The sequence below is a fragment of the Tupaia chinensis genome, unplaced genomic scaffold (genome assembly GCF_000334495.1).
Source record: "Tupaia chinensis unplaced genomic scaffold, TupChi_1.0 Scaffold000515_1, whole genome shotgun sequence".
Taxonomy (NCBI): Eukaryota; Metazoa; Chordata; class Mammalia; order Scandentia; family Tupaiidae; genus Tupaia; species Tupaia belangeri.
In genome coordinates this window covers 6490353-6509984 of record NW_006160028.1, presented here as the reverse complement: position 1 = coordinate 6509984, position 19632 = coordinate 6490353, and the positions used below count along the sequence as shown (strand labels likewise).

The 19632-nt window shown below is 51.1% G+C and overlaps 1 long non-coding RNA gene across 2 annotated transcripts; it reads right to left on the bottom strand.

Moving 5' to 3' along the window:
• Positions 1-1351: 1351 nt before the first annotated feature.
• LOC114009304 (uncharacterized) lies at positions 1352-14930 on the bottom strand. Of its 2 annotated transcripts, XR_003550749.1 has the most exons (4): positions 14339-14930; positions 12793-12921; positions 3329-3477; positions 1352-2563 (listed from the first exon to the last, which is right to left on the bottom strand). It is a non-coding gene; the product is annotated as an uncharacterized LOC114009304 (long non-coding RNA). The 2 variants fall into 2 exon arrangements; XR_003550750.1 differs by lacking the exon at positions 12793-12921.
• Between the last annotated feature and the right edge of the window lie 4702 nt (positions 14931-19632).

Below are 19632 nucleotides of genomic sequence, written 5' to 3'. Positions count from 1 at the left end.
TCTCTGCGGTTCTCTCATCACACTGGACCATCCGTTCCAGCCAGTTGGGTGCGTGGTGGGCCGCAGGCTGCAGGCGATCCACAGGGAAGGGTTAGTCATAAATGCCGTAAATGTCGACCCGAATTGCCTTGTGGGCAGCCTGGGCGTAGCTCACCGTGGCCAACTGATTGCTGTGCTTGGTTCTTGCTCTTCAAATCTCCATTCCCTCTTCTTCAGCCAGCAAGCCAACCTAGACTGTCAGAGATTACTCCCAGCATAGCCGGGCCCACGAGGGAAGGATCAGAAGACAGATTAGACTGAGGGCCTCCGCGTGAGCAGGAAACTCAGGTTCCTCTGTCGTTGGTCCAGGCTCTCTCCAGGCCCACCACGTGCACCTTCCCTTCTTGGGCTAGGAACTGGGAAATACTAAATACATGTCTGGGTGACTAAGAGAGTCAGGGGAGAAGTTCTTCCCAGGATGTCCACGGTCCCTCTGTTAGACGGCTCGGGGCAGCCTTAATGAACGTTTATCTAGCTGGTGACAGACCTTGGGTGTTAGCCAGAGAGTTTCTTTCACACTCACGTCTCTCACACATGCAGATAGCCAGGTTATTTGCTATATCCAAGACATCTTCACAACCCCACAGGGCCTCTGGCCCCACTGGCTCTCACCAGTGGCATAATAATCCCCTCTTAGGAACCAGAGTCATATATCACTTCTATCTTTTTTTAAAAATTTATTTAACTTTATTTATTTTAATTTGATCAGAGAGGGACAGAGTGGGGGAGGGACAAGTGAGAAAGCAAGTCGCCAGGTCTGGGACTCAAACCGCAGTCAGCCTGTCTGTCTGGCGAGTGCACGCGTCCTATAGCAAAAACCTCTCTAAAAAAAAAAGACAGAGAGAGACAGAAAGCGAGAAACCACCCCCTGGGGGGATAGCCACACCACAATCCCTTCTCCTCCATTCTCCTCTTGGGATCTTGGGCACACATGCACACGTGCCCGGCGTAAGTTTAAGCCGCCGGGCCCGGGACGTGAACCGCAGTCAACTACGTGGGAGTCCAGCAACATAGCCATTACGCTAACTGCTGATTCCTCAATTGTATCTTTATGCATCAGTCTTGGGCACTTTTCTCCACTTGTATCTTTTTTTTTTTTTTTTGAGAAAGAGGTTTTTGCTATAGTTCGCATGCGCTTGCCAGAGAGACAGAGAGATAGAAAGCGAGAAATAACCCCCAGAGGGAATGGCCACACCGCAATCCCTTCTCCTCCATTCTCCTCTCGGGATCTTGGGCATGCACACACACACACACACACACACACCCGAGTTTAAGCCACCGTGAGTTTAAGCCACCGAGTCCAAGACTCAAACTGTGGTCGACTACATGGGAGTTCAGTGACATAGCCGTTATGCTAACTGCTGGTCCCTGTATCTTCTTGATAGCTCTAAGAATTTGGTTTTCAAAGTTCTTCCCTTACATTCGAAATATCTGCAGAAGGAATGGTCCTAGCAAGTCCCAGCTCCTGTGAGCTGGTATTTCTAGTCACCCGGCCAAGTAGGGCACACATTTTAGGTATGTAAAAATACAGAGTACTTCTCACTGCACTGTTCAGCTGGAGTGCCTCTAGCCAGGCTTAGCGACATGACCAGGCAAACTTCGGGGGGCAGTTGTGGAGCTACCAGGACTCTTGGGATTCAAAAGGGACCTGGGAGCTCTCCCATCACTTTCTGTGCAGCATGACGGTTGCCCATTCTACCTACGGTGGAGCCAGTCCAGCTCTTCCCTGGGGGCTTCCAGAGATAAGAGGGCACAGAGAAGCAGGTGGGATGGGTGGTCCTTACCCTCAGCCCCAGCTAATGTCGGCCCTGCTCTCGGAGGGTAGAGGGACTTGAGCAGTTTCCAGGGTATCAGTGCTGTCTCTGACATCAGGCATCCAGTCTGGCCAGCAGCATATCTTACGATTGCATTCATTTGGCTTTATTTTTAGTTCTGGAAACAACTCATCTTGCACTGTTGTTTTGGAGGACAGCTTTTGACTGGGCACAGGACAATATTCGCACTTCTTGCGGTTCCTGGATGAATGCTGAGGCTCATGATGAAGTGTGGAGCGAAGACACTCTGAGACGCTGCATGGGTCACCCCTGCCATGAGAATGACTCACAGAGGAAGCCCAGGCCTGGGACATTGGTGGGCCCTGGGCCAGGACAGACAGAAACAGATGGGATGAGGCCCACAGGGATGGTGTGCCGTTCTGGGGGTGACCTAGACAGTGCCAATCACAGGCAGAACTGCCAGCAGGAGCACAGTTTTTCATCTGGTGGGTTTTGAATCCTTTTTTTTTTTTTTTCACTATTTTTTTTAGAAGAAACCTCTTCAGCATTCTATCTGTAGCTTTAGTTGGGCTCCAGCCAAATTTTCTTTTAAAAATAGGACACATTGCATAGTTATTGAATTATCAAGCTTTTGTCAACATCTACATCACCGTTATCAAAGTATGCTCCAGGTGTCCGGCTGAGCAGATCTTTGCACAAAACAATTGAAATGACTAAATAAACTTGCTTCTCACCGTTGGGAATTTTAGCTGGAAAGCAAAAACACAAACTGCTGTGGATGAAAGTGTGAAGGGCTGTGCGGACACGCACCACGTACACAAACCTGGGCACACCGAGTGGTGAAGGGAAAGCAAGTGAGGGTACCTGACCCCGTCACACCCGTACCCATCCCATGGCAAGCCGGTGCCCTTCAGTTGGGGCCAGTGGAGAGAGAATGGATTTGAAGGGTCATTGCAAATTCTTTTGAGTCAAAGTGATCTAGGCTGGGGCCCTTGAACATAGATACCACGTCTTTCTTACTTTCTTTTCGTTTATTTATTGAATGTGGGGCAGGGGAGACAGCAAGTGAGGTGGTAGTTAAGGCACTGGATTCCCACATGGTCAACTATGATTCGAGTCCCAGGCCTGGTGACTTGAAAATCATGCCGTGCATGCGTGCCCTAAATCCCAAGAGAATAGAGGAGAAGGGATCGCAGCATGACCATACCCCCCAGGGGATGATTTCTAACTTTCCCTTTCTGTCTCTGTCTCTGTCTCTCCTTGGCAAGTGCATATGCCTTATGGCAAAAACGTGTCTATGGGGAAGCCCCCCCACATCAAAATGGCTGCCATGCCCTTCACATAACAAAATGGCCGGTGCGACCTTGACACGTACACCAGGAACACAGAACTTCCTGGTTCAGACAAACTGACAGGTCCTCAATTAGGTCCGCTGTAAACCCCGCCTATTTTCTCCTGCCTTGTGTATATAAGAAAGTGCTCTGGCCCTCAATAAACGAGCAAAACTTTCATACCATCAAGAGCTGTGACACTGTGTGAGCTGTGACACTTCTTTCGCTCCTGTGCTGAGACGCTGCGCAGGTTCCAGACCTCTGCCCCCTCGCTCGAGTTCTCTGCCCGATACGTCCCGCAGGCCGGGACAAAGTAGAATAAATGCATAAAGCTTAAAAAAAAAAAAAAAAAAAAGCGAGAGAGAGACAGGAAGAGACAAGCAGATATCCCCAGCAGGGTCTTGATACCACGTCTACCCCCAATTTCAGCCCAGATCATGGGCACGAGTGGGCCCAGAATCGGACTCAGGGAGGTCTTCCGGATGCAAACTCAAACTTTCCCGTGTGGGTCGGCCTTGCTGGGGGGGTCTGCTGCACCCCCTCAATCCCTGAGCTACTGTGGCCTCTGTCTATTCATTTGAAAGCTTCAGTATCTGACACAGAGCCCAACAGCAGGAGGCAATTTGGTTAGAAGTAGTGCTTTATCGTTATTAGACTCCTTATCGTGAGTGTTTCTGTACCGTCTATACCATGTGAGGCTGTTATAATGAGGGCTAATGCTCCCATACATCTTCAGCTTGTCTAATTCTGTGGGAAGTGCACCGAGTCACTATTCCGGAAGTTTTCCCCACTGAGTTCCATAAGCTGGAACAACCGTTTATGAACTTCATTTATAAGAAACGACAATTGTTAGTATAATGAAATACATACCATGGAACAAATTAAGTGTTCTAATCAATTAAATATACATCCAGGGAATAATTATTTTTTTAAAGAATTATTTATTTAGGGACCAGCGGTTGTTGTAATGGCTATGTCGCTGGGCTCCCATGTAGTCGACCGCGGTTCAAGTCCCAGACCTGGTGGCCTAAACTCACGCTGGGTGCATATGCGCACGTGCCCAAGATCCCAAGAGGAGAGTGGAGGAGAAGGGATTGCAGTGCAGCCATCCCTCCTTGATTTCTTGCTTTCTTTCACTGTCTCTGTCTTTGTGGCAAGCGCATGCACCCTATAGCTAAAACCTCTCCAAAAGAACAAATCAATTACTTATTTATTTATTTAATTCTATTGTAATTATTATTTTTTAATTTGATCAGAGAAAGAAAGTGAAAATGAGAAAGCAAGCTGCCAGATCCAGGACTTGAACCATGGTTGGCCATGTGGGAATCCAGCACCCTTAACCACCACCCCACCTGCCGGCCTGAGAAGAATGGATTTTTATAGCACTCCAGCCTCTGCCTATTCCCCTGCTTTTCCTGGGACATGTACCAGAGACAGGTCAATCCAGGGGGAGGGAGAGAAGAGATTCAGTAAGCACTTCCACACTCAGGGGCTACACCAAGACCAGACCGGCTGGGCAGATGGTGAGGCTAGCTCGTTTTATAGAACCCAGCAGCCTGTTCCTCCCACCAGCTCCAGCCCAGTCTCAGGTCAGGGAGAGCAGAAACCAAGGTGGCCAAGTGCCTGAGCAGTCTTAAAGGCTAAGGTCACTAGGAGTGTCCTGGAACAGGAATGGTGGGATGAGAAAGTCTGAAGGGGCAGGAGTTGGGGTGTAGATGGGGGTGACAGGACAGACGATCAGTGGGAGGGGCCCACAGCTTCACTCAGAGGGCCCAGGATTCCCCAAACGGAGCAGAAATGTCACTGCGGACCCCCCACCTTCACAGCCTCTGACTGCTTTGGAAGACACAGGGCTGATCTGCCCATTTCTCGGGTCCCCGTGGTACACGGAGAGGCTAAGAGTAAAGTCAGTTTGGGTTGGGCCCCCTGCCTAGTGGTTAAGGGAGCTGGATCCCATATTGCCGACTGTGCAGTTTGAATACTGGCCCTGGTGGTTTAAAAACCATTTGGGGTGCATATATGTGGCCCAAATCCCAACAGGCTGAAGAAATGGAGAAAAAGGATTACTGTGTGACCACGCTCCATTGGGGTTGCTTTCTCCCTCTCCCGCTCTCTGTCTCTCTCTCTTTTTCCTTCTGGTGGGTGCGTGGACCCTCTAGCAAATTAAAAAGAATAAAGAGTAAATCCATTTTATAAACTGCTCATCCCTTCCACTTTTTAGGGAGACACTGCAGGCATTTTCTTCTATAAAATAAAAGCAAACCATGTGCCACCAGTGTCCTCAAGTCCGACCCGACTCCCTGCACTTTCTCCGGGTGTGATGGGACCAGCCAGTGGCAAGGACCTCACACAGGCCGGGTGGGCTTTTCTAGATGGGCATCTGAGGAAGGGCAGGTCAGGGCCAGAGAATGCGAAACAGCCCAGGCATCAGCTGGGGATTCATTCCTGTCCTCCCTGGGGCCACGGCTCAGCCCACCAGGCCTGTCTTCTCTGCCTGGTGGAGCCGAGGCGTCCCAGGCCTCTCCTGGGGAGACTACTGGCCCTCTGGAGAGAGAAGCGGCTCACAGTGAAGGAATGCCTGGTCAATCTTCCCGCAGAAGGAAAGGCAGACTGAGCAGCTGCCTTCATGGTCGGGTCCAGAGAGAGACGTTCTTGGACCCGTGAGTTAGGTGGGCAGACGAGCAAGAGCAGAGCCCACAGCCAGTGAGGGCAAAAGTCCTGGGGGCTTCTGCTCCCTGAACCTGGGCTGGCTGGCCAGGTGCACTGGAGGCTCGTGGCAGGGCCTGGTTTTCGGGATGCCATCTCCTGAGTATAGCTCATGGGCCTGATACTCTAGGAGAGTCAAGATAAAAGGAAGGACAGATGCTGAACACGGACAAAGGATTAAAATAGGTTTGAGGGGTTATTCTAGCCCAAGGAAAAGAACGATATGAGCAAAACATGTGCCTGAGTGACAGCCCAACCAACACCAAAGAGGGGTGGGTGGGTCGGGGTGGGGAGGACGCTTTAGTGTAAGCTGTTCCTTTTGTAAACCTGGGATGAGAAACCCAGAATGTGGCGGGAGTGGGGAGACCACTGATAGCAGCCCCCCTAGTGGGTCGTACTCTGTGAAGCACGGTCGTGCTCCGCGTCCCATAGAACAGGGCAGCCATCCTGGGGGCAGCGTTAGCACCGCACCTGTGTTACAGATGAAGAGACGTGCCGGGACTCACCTCCGGTGGCAGTCCTTAAAGCAAGGTGTGAGCATATGATTCAGTGCTCCAGGGTGAGTGCTTACTGTAACAGGCAGGCATATATTATTGTAATGAGCTTTTAAAAATATAACTAAAACCATCAGACCTGTGGTTTCAAGGATACTGTTGCTTAGGAGGAGGAGGCTATGTTAGAAAAGTGAGTTTATTTAAAACTCGTTTAAATACAGTATTAAAGAAATAATACTACTTATGGTTCTTGGTTTCAAATTTTTTCTTCTTTCTTTAAATTTACTTTTTATTGCCAGAGGGTGCATGTGTTCTCCAGAGAGAGACAGGGGAAAAGCACTCCCCCCCCCCATGGGGCACGGTTGTACCACAACCCCTTTTTCCTTTCTCCATCCTGTCGGGACTTAGGGTTTGCATACATACACACACATCCACCGTGTTTTCAAGCCATGGGGACTGGGATTCAAACCACAGTTGGCCATGTGGGAATCTAGCTCCCTTAGCCAGTAAGCATAGGGCTGGCCTGGTTTGATTCTTAAAAAATAATTCTTATTTATTTTATTCTATCATTGTTTTTTAAATTTGCTATAAGGCATGTGCACTCACCGGAGAGAAAGTGAGAGTGCAAGTCTCCAGGTCTGGGATTCAAACCGTGGAGGGCCATGTGGGAGTCCAGCACCCTAACCGCCACACCACCTGCTGATCTTCTGGTTTGAACTTTTAAAGGTGGGAAACCAAGTCAGAATTGTGGTGGTGATGCAGATGATAAGAGCAAGCACTCTGCACATGCTAAACCGTTTCTTCTCTTGAATACATTCTCTCCATCAGGCTGATACGAATTTCCTCCATTTACATAGGCAGCCTGGGAGAGGTACAGACCAGAGACAGGACAGCGAGCAGGTGCTCAGACCTCAGGGCTCGTTCCTCCAGCAGTTGTGAAAACCCTTCACCAGGGGCCCGGGTGCAGGGGTTGAGACTGCACCTGCTGGGTGGGGAGCACTTCCCACCTCCAGTGCAGAGCTATAGGAGATACTGCATTTCACAACAGCGCTACGTCCCCATGCAAAGGGGAAAGGCTGATGGGGTGCTCCAGAGCAGCGTATCCCACAGCATCGGGTGGTGGTTGGATTGCACGGCTAACAGGAGGGCCTCGGGCAGAATCTCAGCTAACTCAGTTTCAGGTGGGCCTTCCTGCATGCCTGTTAGACCCTTCCAGAAGGTAGTTGCTGGCATTTGAGAGGCTTTACCAGACAGGTTATCTGTGTTACAAGAGCGAAAGAGGGTGTCTCAAAACTACAGAAAGAGAGGAAGAAGCTCTGAGTCCAGTGGCTGCTGCAAAGGCTCACGAAACCAGCGTGGATGGGGAGAGAAAAGCAGAGACTAAGACGTGCCAGGATGTCCTCAGCTAAGAGCATGAGAACAGTTGTGCTTCTTACTTTCACACAGTGGTCAAAGATCCCTCGGTACACTTCCAGTTAGCAAGTGCTTTGGGGGGACCAGCAGATGGCATAGCATTTACATCGTTAGACTTCCACATGGCTGACCATGGTTCAAGTCCCAGACACAGTGGCTTGAAATCACACTGGCTTGTGTGCGTGGGTACCTGAGATCCTGGGAGGAGAATGAGGAAGGGACTGGGGTGTTGCCTCCCCCACCCAGGTGATTTCTCACTTTCCCTCTCAGTGTGTCTGTCTGTCCCTTTCTCTCTGGTGAGCGCACGTGCCTAAGGAGGAAGGGGTAAGAAAAAGAAAAGAAGAAAACAAAGAAAGAACAAGTGCTTTGGAATACCAAATCCACCTCTCAGCCAGGTGGCCTTGTCACAGTCACTTAATCTCCCTGGGCTCCAGGGGCAACTAGAAAACCCAGAAGGCTCCAGGCTACCCTAGCCCGCCTCCTCCTCAACACACCGATCATATAAGGAGCGAGGGAGACAGAGCGAGGGAGTGTTACCGTCATGCGTTCCTCCACTGGGAAACACGAGGCAGGCAGAATGAGTGTTCCTAACACCATTCACCCGGTTGCAGGGTCACACAGTTTCTCTACCTGTAAGGTAGGAATAATAAAAGTGCTTCTCCCATGGGGCATCGTGAATATTAAGTGCGATCATCTTAGCACAGTACAAGATGTGTGATGAGTGCTCATAGTCGTTACTGCAGTTACTACTGTCCGCCAGGAAGGGGGCCCACTCACCACCTCTCTAAGGAGACCCCATCTGGCTCGGATTTGTAAGTCCAGGCAGACCTACCAAAACAGAGTAAAAGTTCATAGTTCTTATTTTTGTGTAACAAATACTCCCAAAAGAGTACATTTTTTAAGTGGATGTGGGTAAGCATCCTAATTTAGTGGGACATTTAGGTCAAAGCTAAGAAATCAAAATGGCCAGAAAAGGATCCCAAAGGTGAATTCATGATCCCTCCCTCAGAACCTACTCTCCAGTGTTCCCTGCCCCAGTAAATGACACCCCTATGCGCTGGGGAGGCCAAGAAAATGATACCTCCCTTCCGTTTCCAGGTCAGAAGCAAGGCTTGGGGCTGGTCGAACTGGTCGTGCCACCCTGAACTGAATGGGCCTCCCTGACTGCAGGCTTCTACCCAAGGGCAGAGCAGGCTCCATTAAGCTCACCCTGAAGCCTAGAGATCAAACTGACCACATCTGTCTGTGGCCAGCAGGACCGACTAGAAAACCCAGAAGGTTCCAGGCTACCCTAGCGCGCCTCCTCCCTAACACACCAATCATATAAGGAGCGAGGGAGACAGAGAGAGGGAGTGTTACAATCATAGGCGTCCCTCCACTGGGAAACACGAGGCAGGCAGAATGAGGGTTCCTAACACCATTCACCTGGTAGCAGGGTCACAAATCTGTCATGTTAGACATGTGGCCTTCCCTACTCCCCACCTGCCCCCATATTCTGTTCATCACCAAGTCCTGTCAGTTTCACTTCCTAAATATGTCTTGCATCTGCTCTCTGGGTTCCATTGTAAAGTCAATAGTCATTAGTTCATGACATTATTCATTGTCACCTGGACTCCCCATGGACACCCCATCCACTTCTGCTGTCCCCAATCTGTTCTCCACATTGCAAGCCCCAACTCCTGACACTTAGTTAACAGTTCCTGCTGCTCTTTGGCAAAAACTAAAAGTGATACTTTAGGCTGATTCTCTGCTGGTCTAGTCCATTCTACCCCCTAGCCTGGCAGCCTGACTCCCCCCCCCCCCGACTCCCGACAGGGCCCCACCCCCCCCACACCGGCGCCCGTCTCCCCCCCCCCCCCCGACTCACGACAGGAGCTCCAGCCACCCTGCTTGCTTTGGGGGGAGACAAGCTTCATTCCACCTCAGAACCCTTTCACTTGCTGTTCCCTCTGCCTAGAATGTGTTTCCTTGCCTTCATTCCTCCCTCCCTCTCTTTCCTTCTTTCTTTCCTCCCTTGCTCCCCCATCCTCCACCTGTTCCTCATCCTCCACATCTAAACTCGAGTGTCACTTTTCCAAGGAAGCTGCCCAGACCCAGTCAGATCCCGTTGCCAGAATAGTCAAGGCTTGTGCGAGCTTGTCCTTCATATCGTTTACCGCAGATTGGTGGTAGGGTGATCATGTGACTGAAGAATGCCTGTGGCCCGCACTCTACTGTAAGCTCCCTGCAGAGAAGGTGTGTTCCTATCCCTCAGCACCTGGCATAGTAACTCACACACAGTAGCACATATTTCTTGATTGGGTGAAGGAAGAGAATGGACTGGGGGAAAAGATGTGATCCTAGTAGTTGGTTTTGATCAAATGCCCTTTTTCTGGGAAAGTAGGGCAGATTGGAGAGGCATGGAATCAGGTGTTTCGGGGCGGGGGGGTGCAGGGAGACAAGGTCAGTCTGGAATCAGAGGCCAGAAGCCGGCAGCCCCACTGGCTGCGTGTAGCAAACAGCAGTATAGCAGCATGAGGAACATGTGGAGTGGAGCAAAGGAAGTGCTTCCCAGGAGAAGTCCTCTCAGATGGGATGCACATGGGATCTGACACTTGGCTAGAAGAACAGGAAGGTGTCATTGCTGGCACCAACCACAGCAGAAATCACCATTTCTCTGGGGTGTGCGGCCTCTTCCAGGATGCTGCACCCATCCGGGAGTGGACATTTGTCATTTTGTGGGATGCATAGCACGTAACTCCCCTGTTTAGTTTGAGGGAATCCCCACGGCATGAGTCTCTCTGGGAGGCAGACAGATGTGTTTCTACCTGTTTCCCAAGCCTGGCTCTAGTCTTCCTGGCAGGTCTTGATGCTACCCAATAGCCTTGAGTACATTCCTTTCCTGCCTCCGTCAGCCAGAATTAGTTTCTGTTGTTTGCAGCCAAGAACCATGACTGGTTTAGTCTGGGGCCAGCAGGGCAATGATGTTTGGCTTCTCTATGTCTCCAAGTATGTGCGTGCCAGAAAGGCAGACACCCCGAGAGTTGGCAGGAGTACTCTGGCAGCCTGGAATTTAGGGGCTCCTGAGGAATGGGGAGAGACAGTAACCAGTTTGAGCCAGGAAATCTTGGGAGGCAGTTGGAGTTCCCAAAATTCTGTGGGTAGAGGTCACATCAGAGAACTCATTCTAAGGTTGGGATATGTAACTGGGAGGGTTTCCTAGTGCTCCCCCTGTCACGTGAAAGTCAGAGAGCCCACAGTTGGCTCATGGCCCTGTGGGAATGCAAAACCTGCCCCTCCCGGGCCTCTGGTACCGGTTGTGCTTTCCCCAAAGCTAGTAATCTGTTCAAAACATTTTTCCCCATCTAGGACCCTGCATCTGCCACAGAGGATGAAACCTGGGAGGACGTGATCTGAGTCAAAGTGCACTCACCACGCTTCCTCCTGCCTCAGATAACAGGACGTAGGAGCAGAAAAGGCCCCTGGAGCCGTCTAGGCTTGTGGTCTCAGACGTCAGAGGGCCTCAGAATCACCCAGAGACCTATGTAGCCAGGCGGGTTCTCACGGATTTTCATGAGGCCTGGGGAGAAGCCCTAGGATTTGGGTTTTGTACAAACTTCCCAGGTGATCCTGATGGTTTTTTAAAATAGTATTGCCATCTTTCATCCCATCTTACTGGAATGGAAACCGAGACTCAACGCGAAATGCCCTCCTGACCACGGCCCACCAGAGAGCTGGCTGCTGAGCTGGACACTGACAGGGCTTCCTGACACTCCCCGAGGCTGGCCAGGGCTGGGCTGGGGCATGAAAGGGCTTCTTTCCAAGTCAGTGGCAGGATTTTCTTTGCCCCCAACAGGGCTCTTCCTTTTCTTATTATAAAAGGGGCAGCTTGTCATGGGCACATTTCGGAAATAGGGATGGATTTCTTGCCTTGGCCAAGGCTGTGACCTTAGCTAAGTCGGAAACCCCATCGGTAAGGCCAGGAATTGCTGCAGAAGGCTCTCAGCCGAGGCTCCACTTCTGGGTCTCTGAACGATAAGGTATGACCTTGACTATCTCTACCCTGAGTTTCAGTTGTGTCTGGTTTACAAAACTGGGGAGACTCTTGGGGCTGGCAGGTGGCATGGTCGTTAAGGGCACTGGACTCTGTCCCTCTCTGGTCAAATTAAAACAAATAAAATAGAAATCAGCAGATGGCATAATGGTTATGTTGCTGGACTCTCACATAGATGACCATGGTTCAAAACTTGGACCCAGCAGCTTAAAACTCACACTGTGCGCATGTGTGTGCTTGCCCAAGATCCCTAGAGGAGAACAGGGGAGAAGGGATTGCGGTGTGGCCATCCCCCTAGGGAGTGATTTCTCACTTTCTGTCTGTCTGTCCCTCTCTGTCTCTCCAGTGAGCGCACATGCTCTATAGCAAAAATCTCTCTACAAACAAAAGATAAAAAATTAAAAATAAATAAAATAAAGTTAAATAAAATCGTTCTTTTAAAAAATAAATAACTGGGAGATCTCACTGTCTACTATCTACCTGGCTCCCTTGCCGGCCTGTGGTGTGAGTGTGCTTTGTAAACTCCTCAGTACAACCAAACGGGAGGGATCACAGACTCTGGAGGTGTGACTAGAATACTGATTTCCACTCTGGGTCCCTTGAGGACATGCTGGCCCAACTTGGGAACAGCAGAGGAAGCTAAGAAGCTGCCAGCGATGCTCAGGGGAGAGTCTCAGAGCCCTGTAGGCTGGCTGGCAAGGAGAACCCTTCTGCTCCCACAGCCCGCTTCCCCCTGTCATGGGAGGTGTGTGTGTGTGTGTGTGTGTGTGTGTGTGTGTGTGTGTTGGGTGGGGAGTCACTGGATTAAGGCTTTCTTGCCTCTGGTCTGGTACTGCCAGGACCCTCTGTCCATCTCAAAGTGTCTTGGCACAGGGATCCTAGAAGTGGTCAGAGGACCCCAGGGCACCCAGGGGAGTCGCCTCTACCCTTCATTTGGGCTGTCACAGCAGGTCCCAGAGGGTGGTTAGCTCATCACCCCTTCCCTTCTTAGCACGTCACACCTCTCACAACAGCTTCTCCAGCTGGCAGGAGTCCCCGTTCACCGGAAGTTGCCAGAGTGCTAGGATTCTCATACCATTGGGCTCCACACTCGCTCAAGTCCTCTCATCTCTTTGCACCTGCTTTCTCATCTATAGAATGAAAAACACAGAATTCCAGACCCACTCTTCATTATACATTTGCTGTATCAAGTGGGAGTAGGGTGCGAGTGGGTTTGGGCACACTGAAAGATCGTTGATGTTCTCTAGTAAGAGAAGTTAGGGCACATGAGGGCTGAAGGGGGAGACATAGGGAATGGCCCACAGAGGTTCTCCAACTCCAGGAGGCAGGAGAACTCTGCAGGATGATTTAGTTCCTGTCTCTAGTTGGGGTTGTCCCAACAGCAGGTCCTTTGACTTACTAAATTTCTTAAAATTATTATTCATGGTCAGCAGATGGTATGGTGTTTAAGGCACCGGATCCCACATGGCTGACTGCAGTTCAAGTCCCAGACCCAGTGACTTGAAAGACATGCCCGGTACCTGTGAGTATGTTCCCAAAATCCCGAGAGAAGAATGGAGAAGGGATTGCAGCACGGTCATCCCCTCTGGAGGGTGATTTCTCACTTTCCTTCTCCCTCTGTCTCTCTCCAGTAAGTTCATGTGCCCTGTGGCAAAAATCTAAAAAAAAAATTAAAAAATTAAAATTAAAATAGGAACCAGCGCTGGACCTTAACCACCTCACATGGCCGACCATGGTTCAAGTCCCGGACCTGGTGTCTTGCTTTCTCACTTTCTGTGTGTGTGTGTGTGTGTGTGTGTGTGTGCACGCACCTGGTCAAATTTAAAAAATAAGTAAATTAATAAATAAAATTAAATAAATAATTCTTTTTAAAAACTGCAAAATAAAATTTAAAAATCTATTATTCATGATAGAGTGTGTGCATATTCTTGTGAGAAAAAGAGAGAGAGGCTCCTTCCACAGGGCTAAGTGACTCCACGATCCCCGTCCTCTGGCCATCTAGCTGGCTGGGATTCTGAGCATGTGTGCACACTGGCCAACCAGGGACTCGAACTGCAGATCAGCACATGCCATAGAGGCTGGGCCAGGCCATTTGCCTTACCATGCCTTCACCCTACTGTGCAGGGCTCAGCCGCTGACTTAGAGCGGAGACGCTGAGTTAGACTAAGGGGCGGTGCAGAGATAAGTCTAACATTTTCAGAGGCCCACACAGACACATTCCTTGACACACGCTGAAGTCATCTAGGTCAGTGGTTTTCAAACTATATTTTTAGGCTTTGGCCATAGGGCGCATGCGCTCACTGGACAGAGACAGAGACAGTGAGAGGAAACGTTTTTTGCAGCGCCCTCTCTTCAGCAAGATGTTGGCACAATGCCTTAGATAGGTCTGAGAATCACGGAGCGCCAGGAAGCACTGCTGATTTATTGGGCAGAGTGCGAAACGAAGCTCTAAGAACACTTGGAATGCGACTGACAAAAGCCACACAATAAAACGGTGGTTAAAACAAATGAGTAAGAAAACCCACCTAAAATGCAGATCTAACTCACCGGCATCTCCAGCACAGCGCAATGTCTGAGAAGTGCAGATTTCCTCCTGTAGGGGTCACTTACACCCTGCCGAGGTCCCTGAAGGGCACTTGGTAGTAAGTGGGGGCAATTTATTGACATAGCTGTAATAAATCGTAAAGGGCAACAGGAGACTCGAGGTCTCCTTTGCAAATGACAAGGAAGTTTGGCAGCTGTTTCTGAGGCACAGAGCCCTTGCAGAAATAAGCCAGGAGCAGGCCAGGCAACGCGGGACCGGTGGAAACCCCTTCCAGCCGCCTCTGGCCTCCTCCTCGCTCCCCAGAGCCAGGGGCCGACGTGAGACTCACCCGTCAGCACAAGGGCCTGGGGGCTCTCTCCAGCGGTCACAGGGCTTCGTTCATGTGCCAGAGAGTGGTGTTTGGCGGGACTTTTCCTTGGTTCTCTGCCCTGCGAGGCAGACTGCGGGCCAGGAGGAGGGGTGGAGAGGGAGGAGACTCACACTCACACCTCTGTACCCTGTGAACACCAGATGGGTCCACAGGGGAGGAGCTGACCGACAGGGGCCGAAAAACAGGCACCCGGCCCCTTCGCTAAGCTCAGCCAACGAGGTCCCACTGTCACTAGGGGCAGAGCCCTGAAGCAGGGAGCCTTGGATCTCTCCCACTCCCAGGGCCAGGAGGAGGAGGGCGGGAGGCGTTCCTGCTGCGGGCCCAGGCAGGGGAAGGGCGGGGCTGCAGGCGTTCCGGGGAGACTCGCCATTAGGACCGTGCTTCCCGGGACTCCCCTGGCCTCCTGGGCGCTGGCGAATTCTGTCTGCCGCCCTGGTGCTGCTGAGCCGGGCGCAGAGGACAGGGATCCAGGACTGACGCCAATGAGGGGCGCATGGCTGACACCAAGGAGGGGTTGAATGACCCCTCGAGGGGAGCATCAGGCCTCAGCGCTCCAGCTATCCCTGCTAGGGATTTGACTCACCTAGGCAACATACAGGCCATTTGGGGGTTAGTCATCGTGCTCCTGAGGGAATCAGCGGACAGGTTCTGATTAAGCCGGTAATCCAGTCTCAGGTGGCAGATGGCAGAGCGCTGTGTCCTCTTAGGACCCACCCTCTGTCCCTGCCCTGGCAAACCCCAGGGACACCTGGTCAGGAGGAACTCTCAGACTGTCCTGACTGGAGGGAGAGGTCCTTAGAGACCAGAGTTTCCCGGGTTTCACACCCCTCCAGGACACAAGGAAAGGCCTGGGGAGGGGTTGGCTAGGATGAGGGCTTAGATCCCCACCCCCATTCCACCAAGCACTCCCACTTCGATCTTAACTGTATGAGACTTTGCTAAGAGGTCAGTTAACCAATGGCCGGTTACCACACACAGTTCGGGGTCATTTTTCAAGTCTCTTCTCATTTTCTCTTCATTGTGTGTGACCTTAGGCAGCTTAACTTCCATTTGTAGGGTTAATATTATTATTTTTTTTTTGGAGAGGCTTTCACTATAGGGTGCCTGCGCTCGCCAGATAGAGAGAGACATAGAGACAGAAAGCGAGAAATCACCCCCCAGGGGGGATGGTCACGCCACAATCCCTTCTCCTCCATTCTCCTCTCGGGATCTTGGGCAGCACACACACGCGGCCGGCGTGGGTTTTAAGCCACCGGGTCCGGGACGCGAACCACGGTCGACTACGTGGGAGTCCAGCGACATAGCCATTATGCTAACTGCTGGTTCCCCGTTTCTAGGATTCTTCATCTGCCCTAGTGCCTCCCTCATAGGGTTGTTGTAATGATTAAGTGAATTAATCTGTACAGGGTGCTTCCCACATGTTGTTCCTGGTCACGGTAAAAAAATAAAAAGCTGCATTGAGTGTTGTGATTGTCATTAGCATAACAATTATTTTATGATGAACAGAAAGGCCCCGAGAAGACAAGACAGTGCACAGGTGTCATGGCCGCCTGGGAGTAGAGCAGGGAGGAGTAGAGTACTACCTAATTATTTAGACGGAATCTATTACTTCTTAGACAATTTGAGGTTGATTCTCCATGGGAATCTTTGAAAAATAAATAAATAAAAGCCCTGGATGAAGGGCCTCAGGATAAGGGGCCTCTAGCACAACTTCCATGGTCCTCAGGAAGTTGAGGAGTAGCAGGAGGGAGGGGAGGAGGATGAGAGAGAAAGGAAGGTGGGGATGAGGAGAAGGAGGTGAAGAAGAGTCTTGAGCCCTTGTAGGTCAGCTGCTAAATAGGAGACGTCTCCCTCCTGGGCTTGCTCTTGAGAGGACTCCTTCATTAAGAGGATTTAGTTCACTAAAATATTGCAAATAAGGCTTGTCTAGGCCAGTTGGGCACCTGGAAGCCAGGTACCTAAGTGCTAAAAGATGGATGGGAGCCTGCTGCTTCAGCGGGAGGCGTGCCTGCGGCGGGCCCAGGCAGGGGAAGGGCGGGGCTGCAGGCGTTCCGGGGAGACTCGCCATTAGGACCGGGCTTCCCGGGACTCCCCTGGCCTCCTGGGCGCTGGCGAATTCTGTCTGCCGCCCTGGTGCTGCTGAGCCGGGCGCAGAGGACAGGGATCCAGGACTGACGCCAATGAGGGGCGCATGGCTGACACCAAGGAGGGGTTGAATGACCCCTCGAGGGGAGCATCAGGCCTCAGCGCTCCAGCTATCCCTGCTAGGGATTTGACTCACCTAGGCAACATACAGGCCATTTGGGGGTTAGTCATCGTGCTCCTGAGGGAATCAGCGGACAGGTTCTGATTAAGCCGGTAATCCAGTCTCAGGTGGCAGATGGCAGAGCGCTGTGTCCTCTTAGGACCCACCCTCTGTCCCTGCCCTGGCAAACCCCAGGGACACCTGGTCAGGAGGAACTCTCAGACTGTCCTGACTGGAGGGAGAGGTCCTTAGAGACCAGAGTTTCCCGGGTTTCACACCCCTCCAGGACACAAGGAAAGGCCTGGGGAGGGGTTGGCTAGGATGAGGGCTTAGATCCCCACCCCCATTCCACCAAGCACTCCCACTTCGATCTTAACTGTATGAGACTTTGCTAAGAGGTCAGTTAACCAATGGCCGGTTACCACACACAGTTCGGGGTCATTTTTCAAGTCTCTTCTCATTTTCTCTTCATTGTGTGTGACCTTAGGCAGCTTAACTTCCATTTGTAGGGTTAATATTATTATTTTTTTTTTGGAGAGGCTTTCACTATAGGGTGCCTGCGCTCGCCAGACAGAGAGAGACATAGAGACAGAAAGCGAGAAATCACCCCCCAGGGGGGATGGTCACGCCACAATCCCTTCTCCTCCATTCTCCTCTCGGGATCTTGGGCAGCACACACACGCGGCCGGCGTGGGTTTTAAGCCACCGGGTCCGGGACGCGAACCACGGTCGACTACGTGGGAGTCCAGCGACATAGCCATTATGCTAACTGCTGGTTCCCCGTTTCTAGGATTCTTCATCTGCCCTAGTGCCTCCCTCATAGGGTTGTTGTAATGATTAAGTGAATTAATCTGTACAGGGTGCTTCCCACATGTTGTTCCTGGTCACGGTAAAAAAATAAAAAGCTGCATTGAGTGTTGTCATTGTCATTAGCATAACAATTATTTTATGATGAACAGAAAGGCCCCGAGAAGACAAGACATTGCACAGGTGTCATGGCCGCCTGGGAGTAGAGCAGGGAGGAGTAGAGTACTACCTAATTATTTAGACGGAATCTATTACTTCTTAGACAATTTGAGGTTGATTCTCCATGGGAATCTTTGAAAAATAAATAAATAAAAGCCCTGGATGAAGGGCCTCAGGATAAGGGGCCTCTAGCACAACTTCCATGGTCCTCAGGAAGTTGAGGAGTAGCAGGAGGGAGGGGAGGAGGATGAGAGAGAAAGGAAGGTGGGGATGAGGAGAAGGAGGTGAAGAAGAGTCTTGAGCCCTTGTAGGTCAGCTGCTAAATAGGAGACGTCTCCCTCCTGGGCTTGCTCTTGAGAGGACTCCTTCATTAAGAGGATTTAGTTCACTAAAATATTGCAAATAAGGCTTGTCTAGGCCAGTTGGGCACCTGGAAGCCAGGTACCTAAGTGCTAAAAGATGGATGGGAGCCTGCTGCTTCACCTAGGCCACTCCCTGTGGCAACTAAGGATGTGGAACTGGAACTGAGGCCTCCTGCCATGGGCCTGAGAAAGCCCTAGTCTCTTAACTACCTCCCTGTCGAGGTCCGACTCCGAGGAAGCTGGTTTTAACGGGATCGCATTTGACTCCTTAGGGTAGCCCTCACTCTACAGGCAGGAAGGAGACTGAAGGCAGCTGACTGCCCGTCCTGGCCAAGCAGAGGACGCTGAGCAAAGCCACAGCTCCAAAGGACAGAGGGCACAGCAAGCAGACAGGTGTGGCACAGTTTGACAGCATGGCCCATGGCAAGACACACGCCCGCCTACAAGTTGTGGGGAGGCGAGGTACCAGCGAGTGTCACAATTGAAGTTCCTAACCAGAGGGACGCATTGGCACTGGGGGCATCTGCCCTTCTTTTCCTGATGATGATAACACTCCAGTAGGCCACCTGCCCCCTACAAGGCTCACGGCACACGTGTCCCCAAGTCCCACACAGAGGTCTTTGAAAACAGAAAAATGTCGGCCAGCATCTCCCTACCCTGGTGCTTTTGAAACAATTCCTAGGCACTTTCTGCTTCAGGAATGTCACCACTAGTAGTCCCCAAGGGATAGGCAAAACTGTACTCACAGATGCTTCAACTCTCCCAGCCGGTATGCCAAGAAAGAGCACAGACTAGGGACCAGCAGTTGGCTTAATGGCTATGTTGCTGGACTCCCATGTAGTCGACAGCGGTTCAACTCCCAGACCTAGTGGCTTAAACTCACGCTGGGCATGTGTATGTGCGTGCCCAAGATCCCGAGAGGAGAATGGAGAAGGGATTGCAGCGTGGCCATCCCCTCTGGAGGGTGATTTCTCGCTTTCTGCCTCTCTGTCTCTCTCCGACTTTCTGCCCTATAGCAAAAACAAAGCAAACAAAAAACAAACCTCTCCAAAAATAAAGAAAGAAAGAAAAGAAAGAGCACAGACTAGGACAAGACACCCAGATGCTAGCCCTAAATCTGTTCCTAGCTCAGGACACAATGGCCCCTCTCCTCTGATCTGAGATTTGAAGTCACTTCTTAGAAATCAAGTTCCTAGGCTCTCCCCCAGACCTCCTGGCTCTGTTTGCTAACCAAGTCCACAGGAGATTCACGTGCAGCTAGTTTAGAAGCAAGGGGCTGGATGTCTTTTGGGTCCTACTTGGAAGGAGCTGGTTCTAGCGGGGTCACGTTTGTCTCAACAAATGCCATTGGAG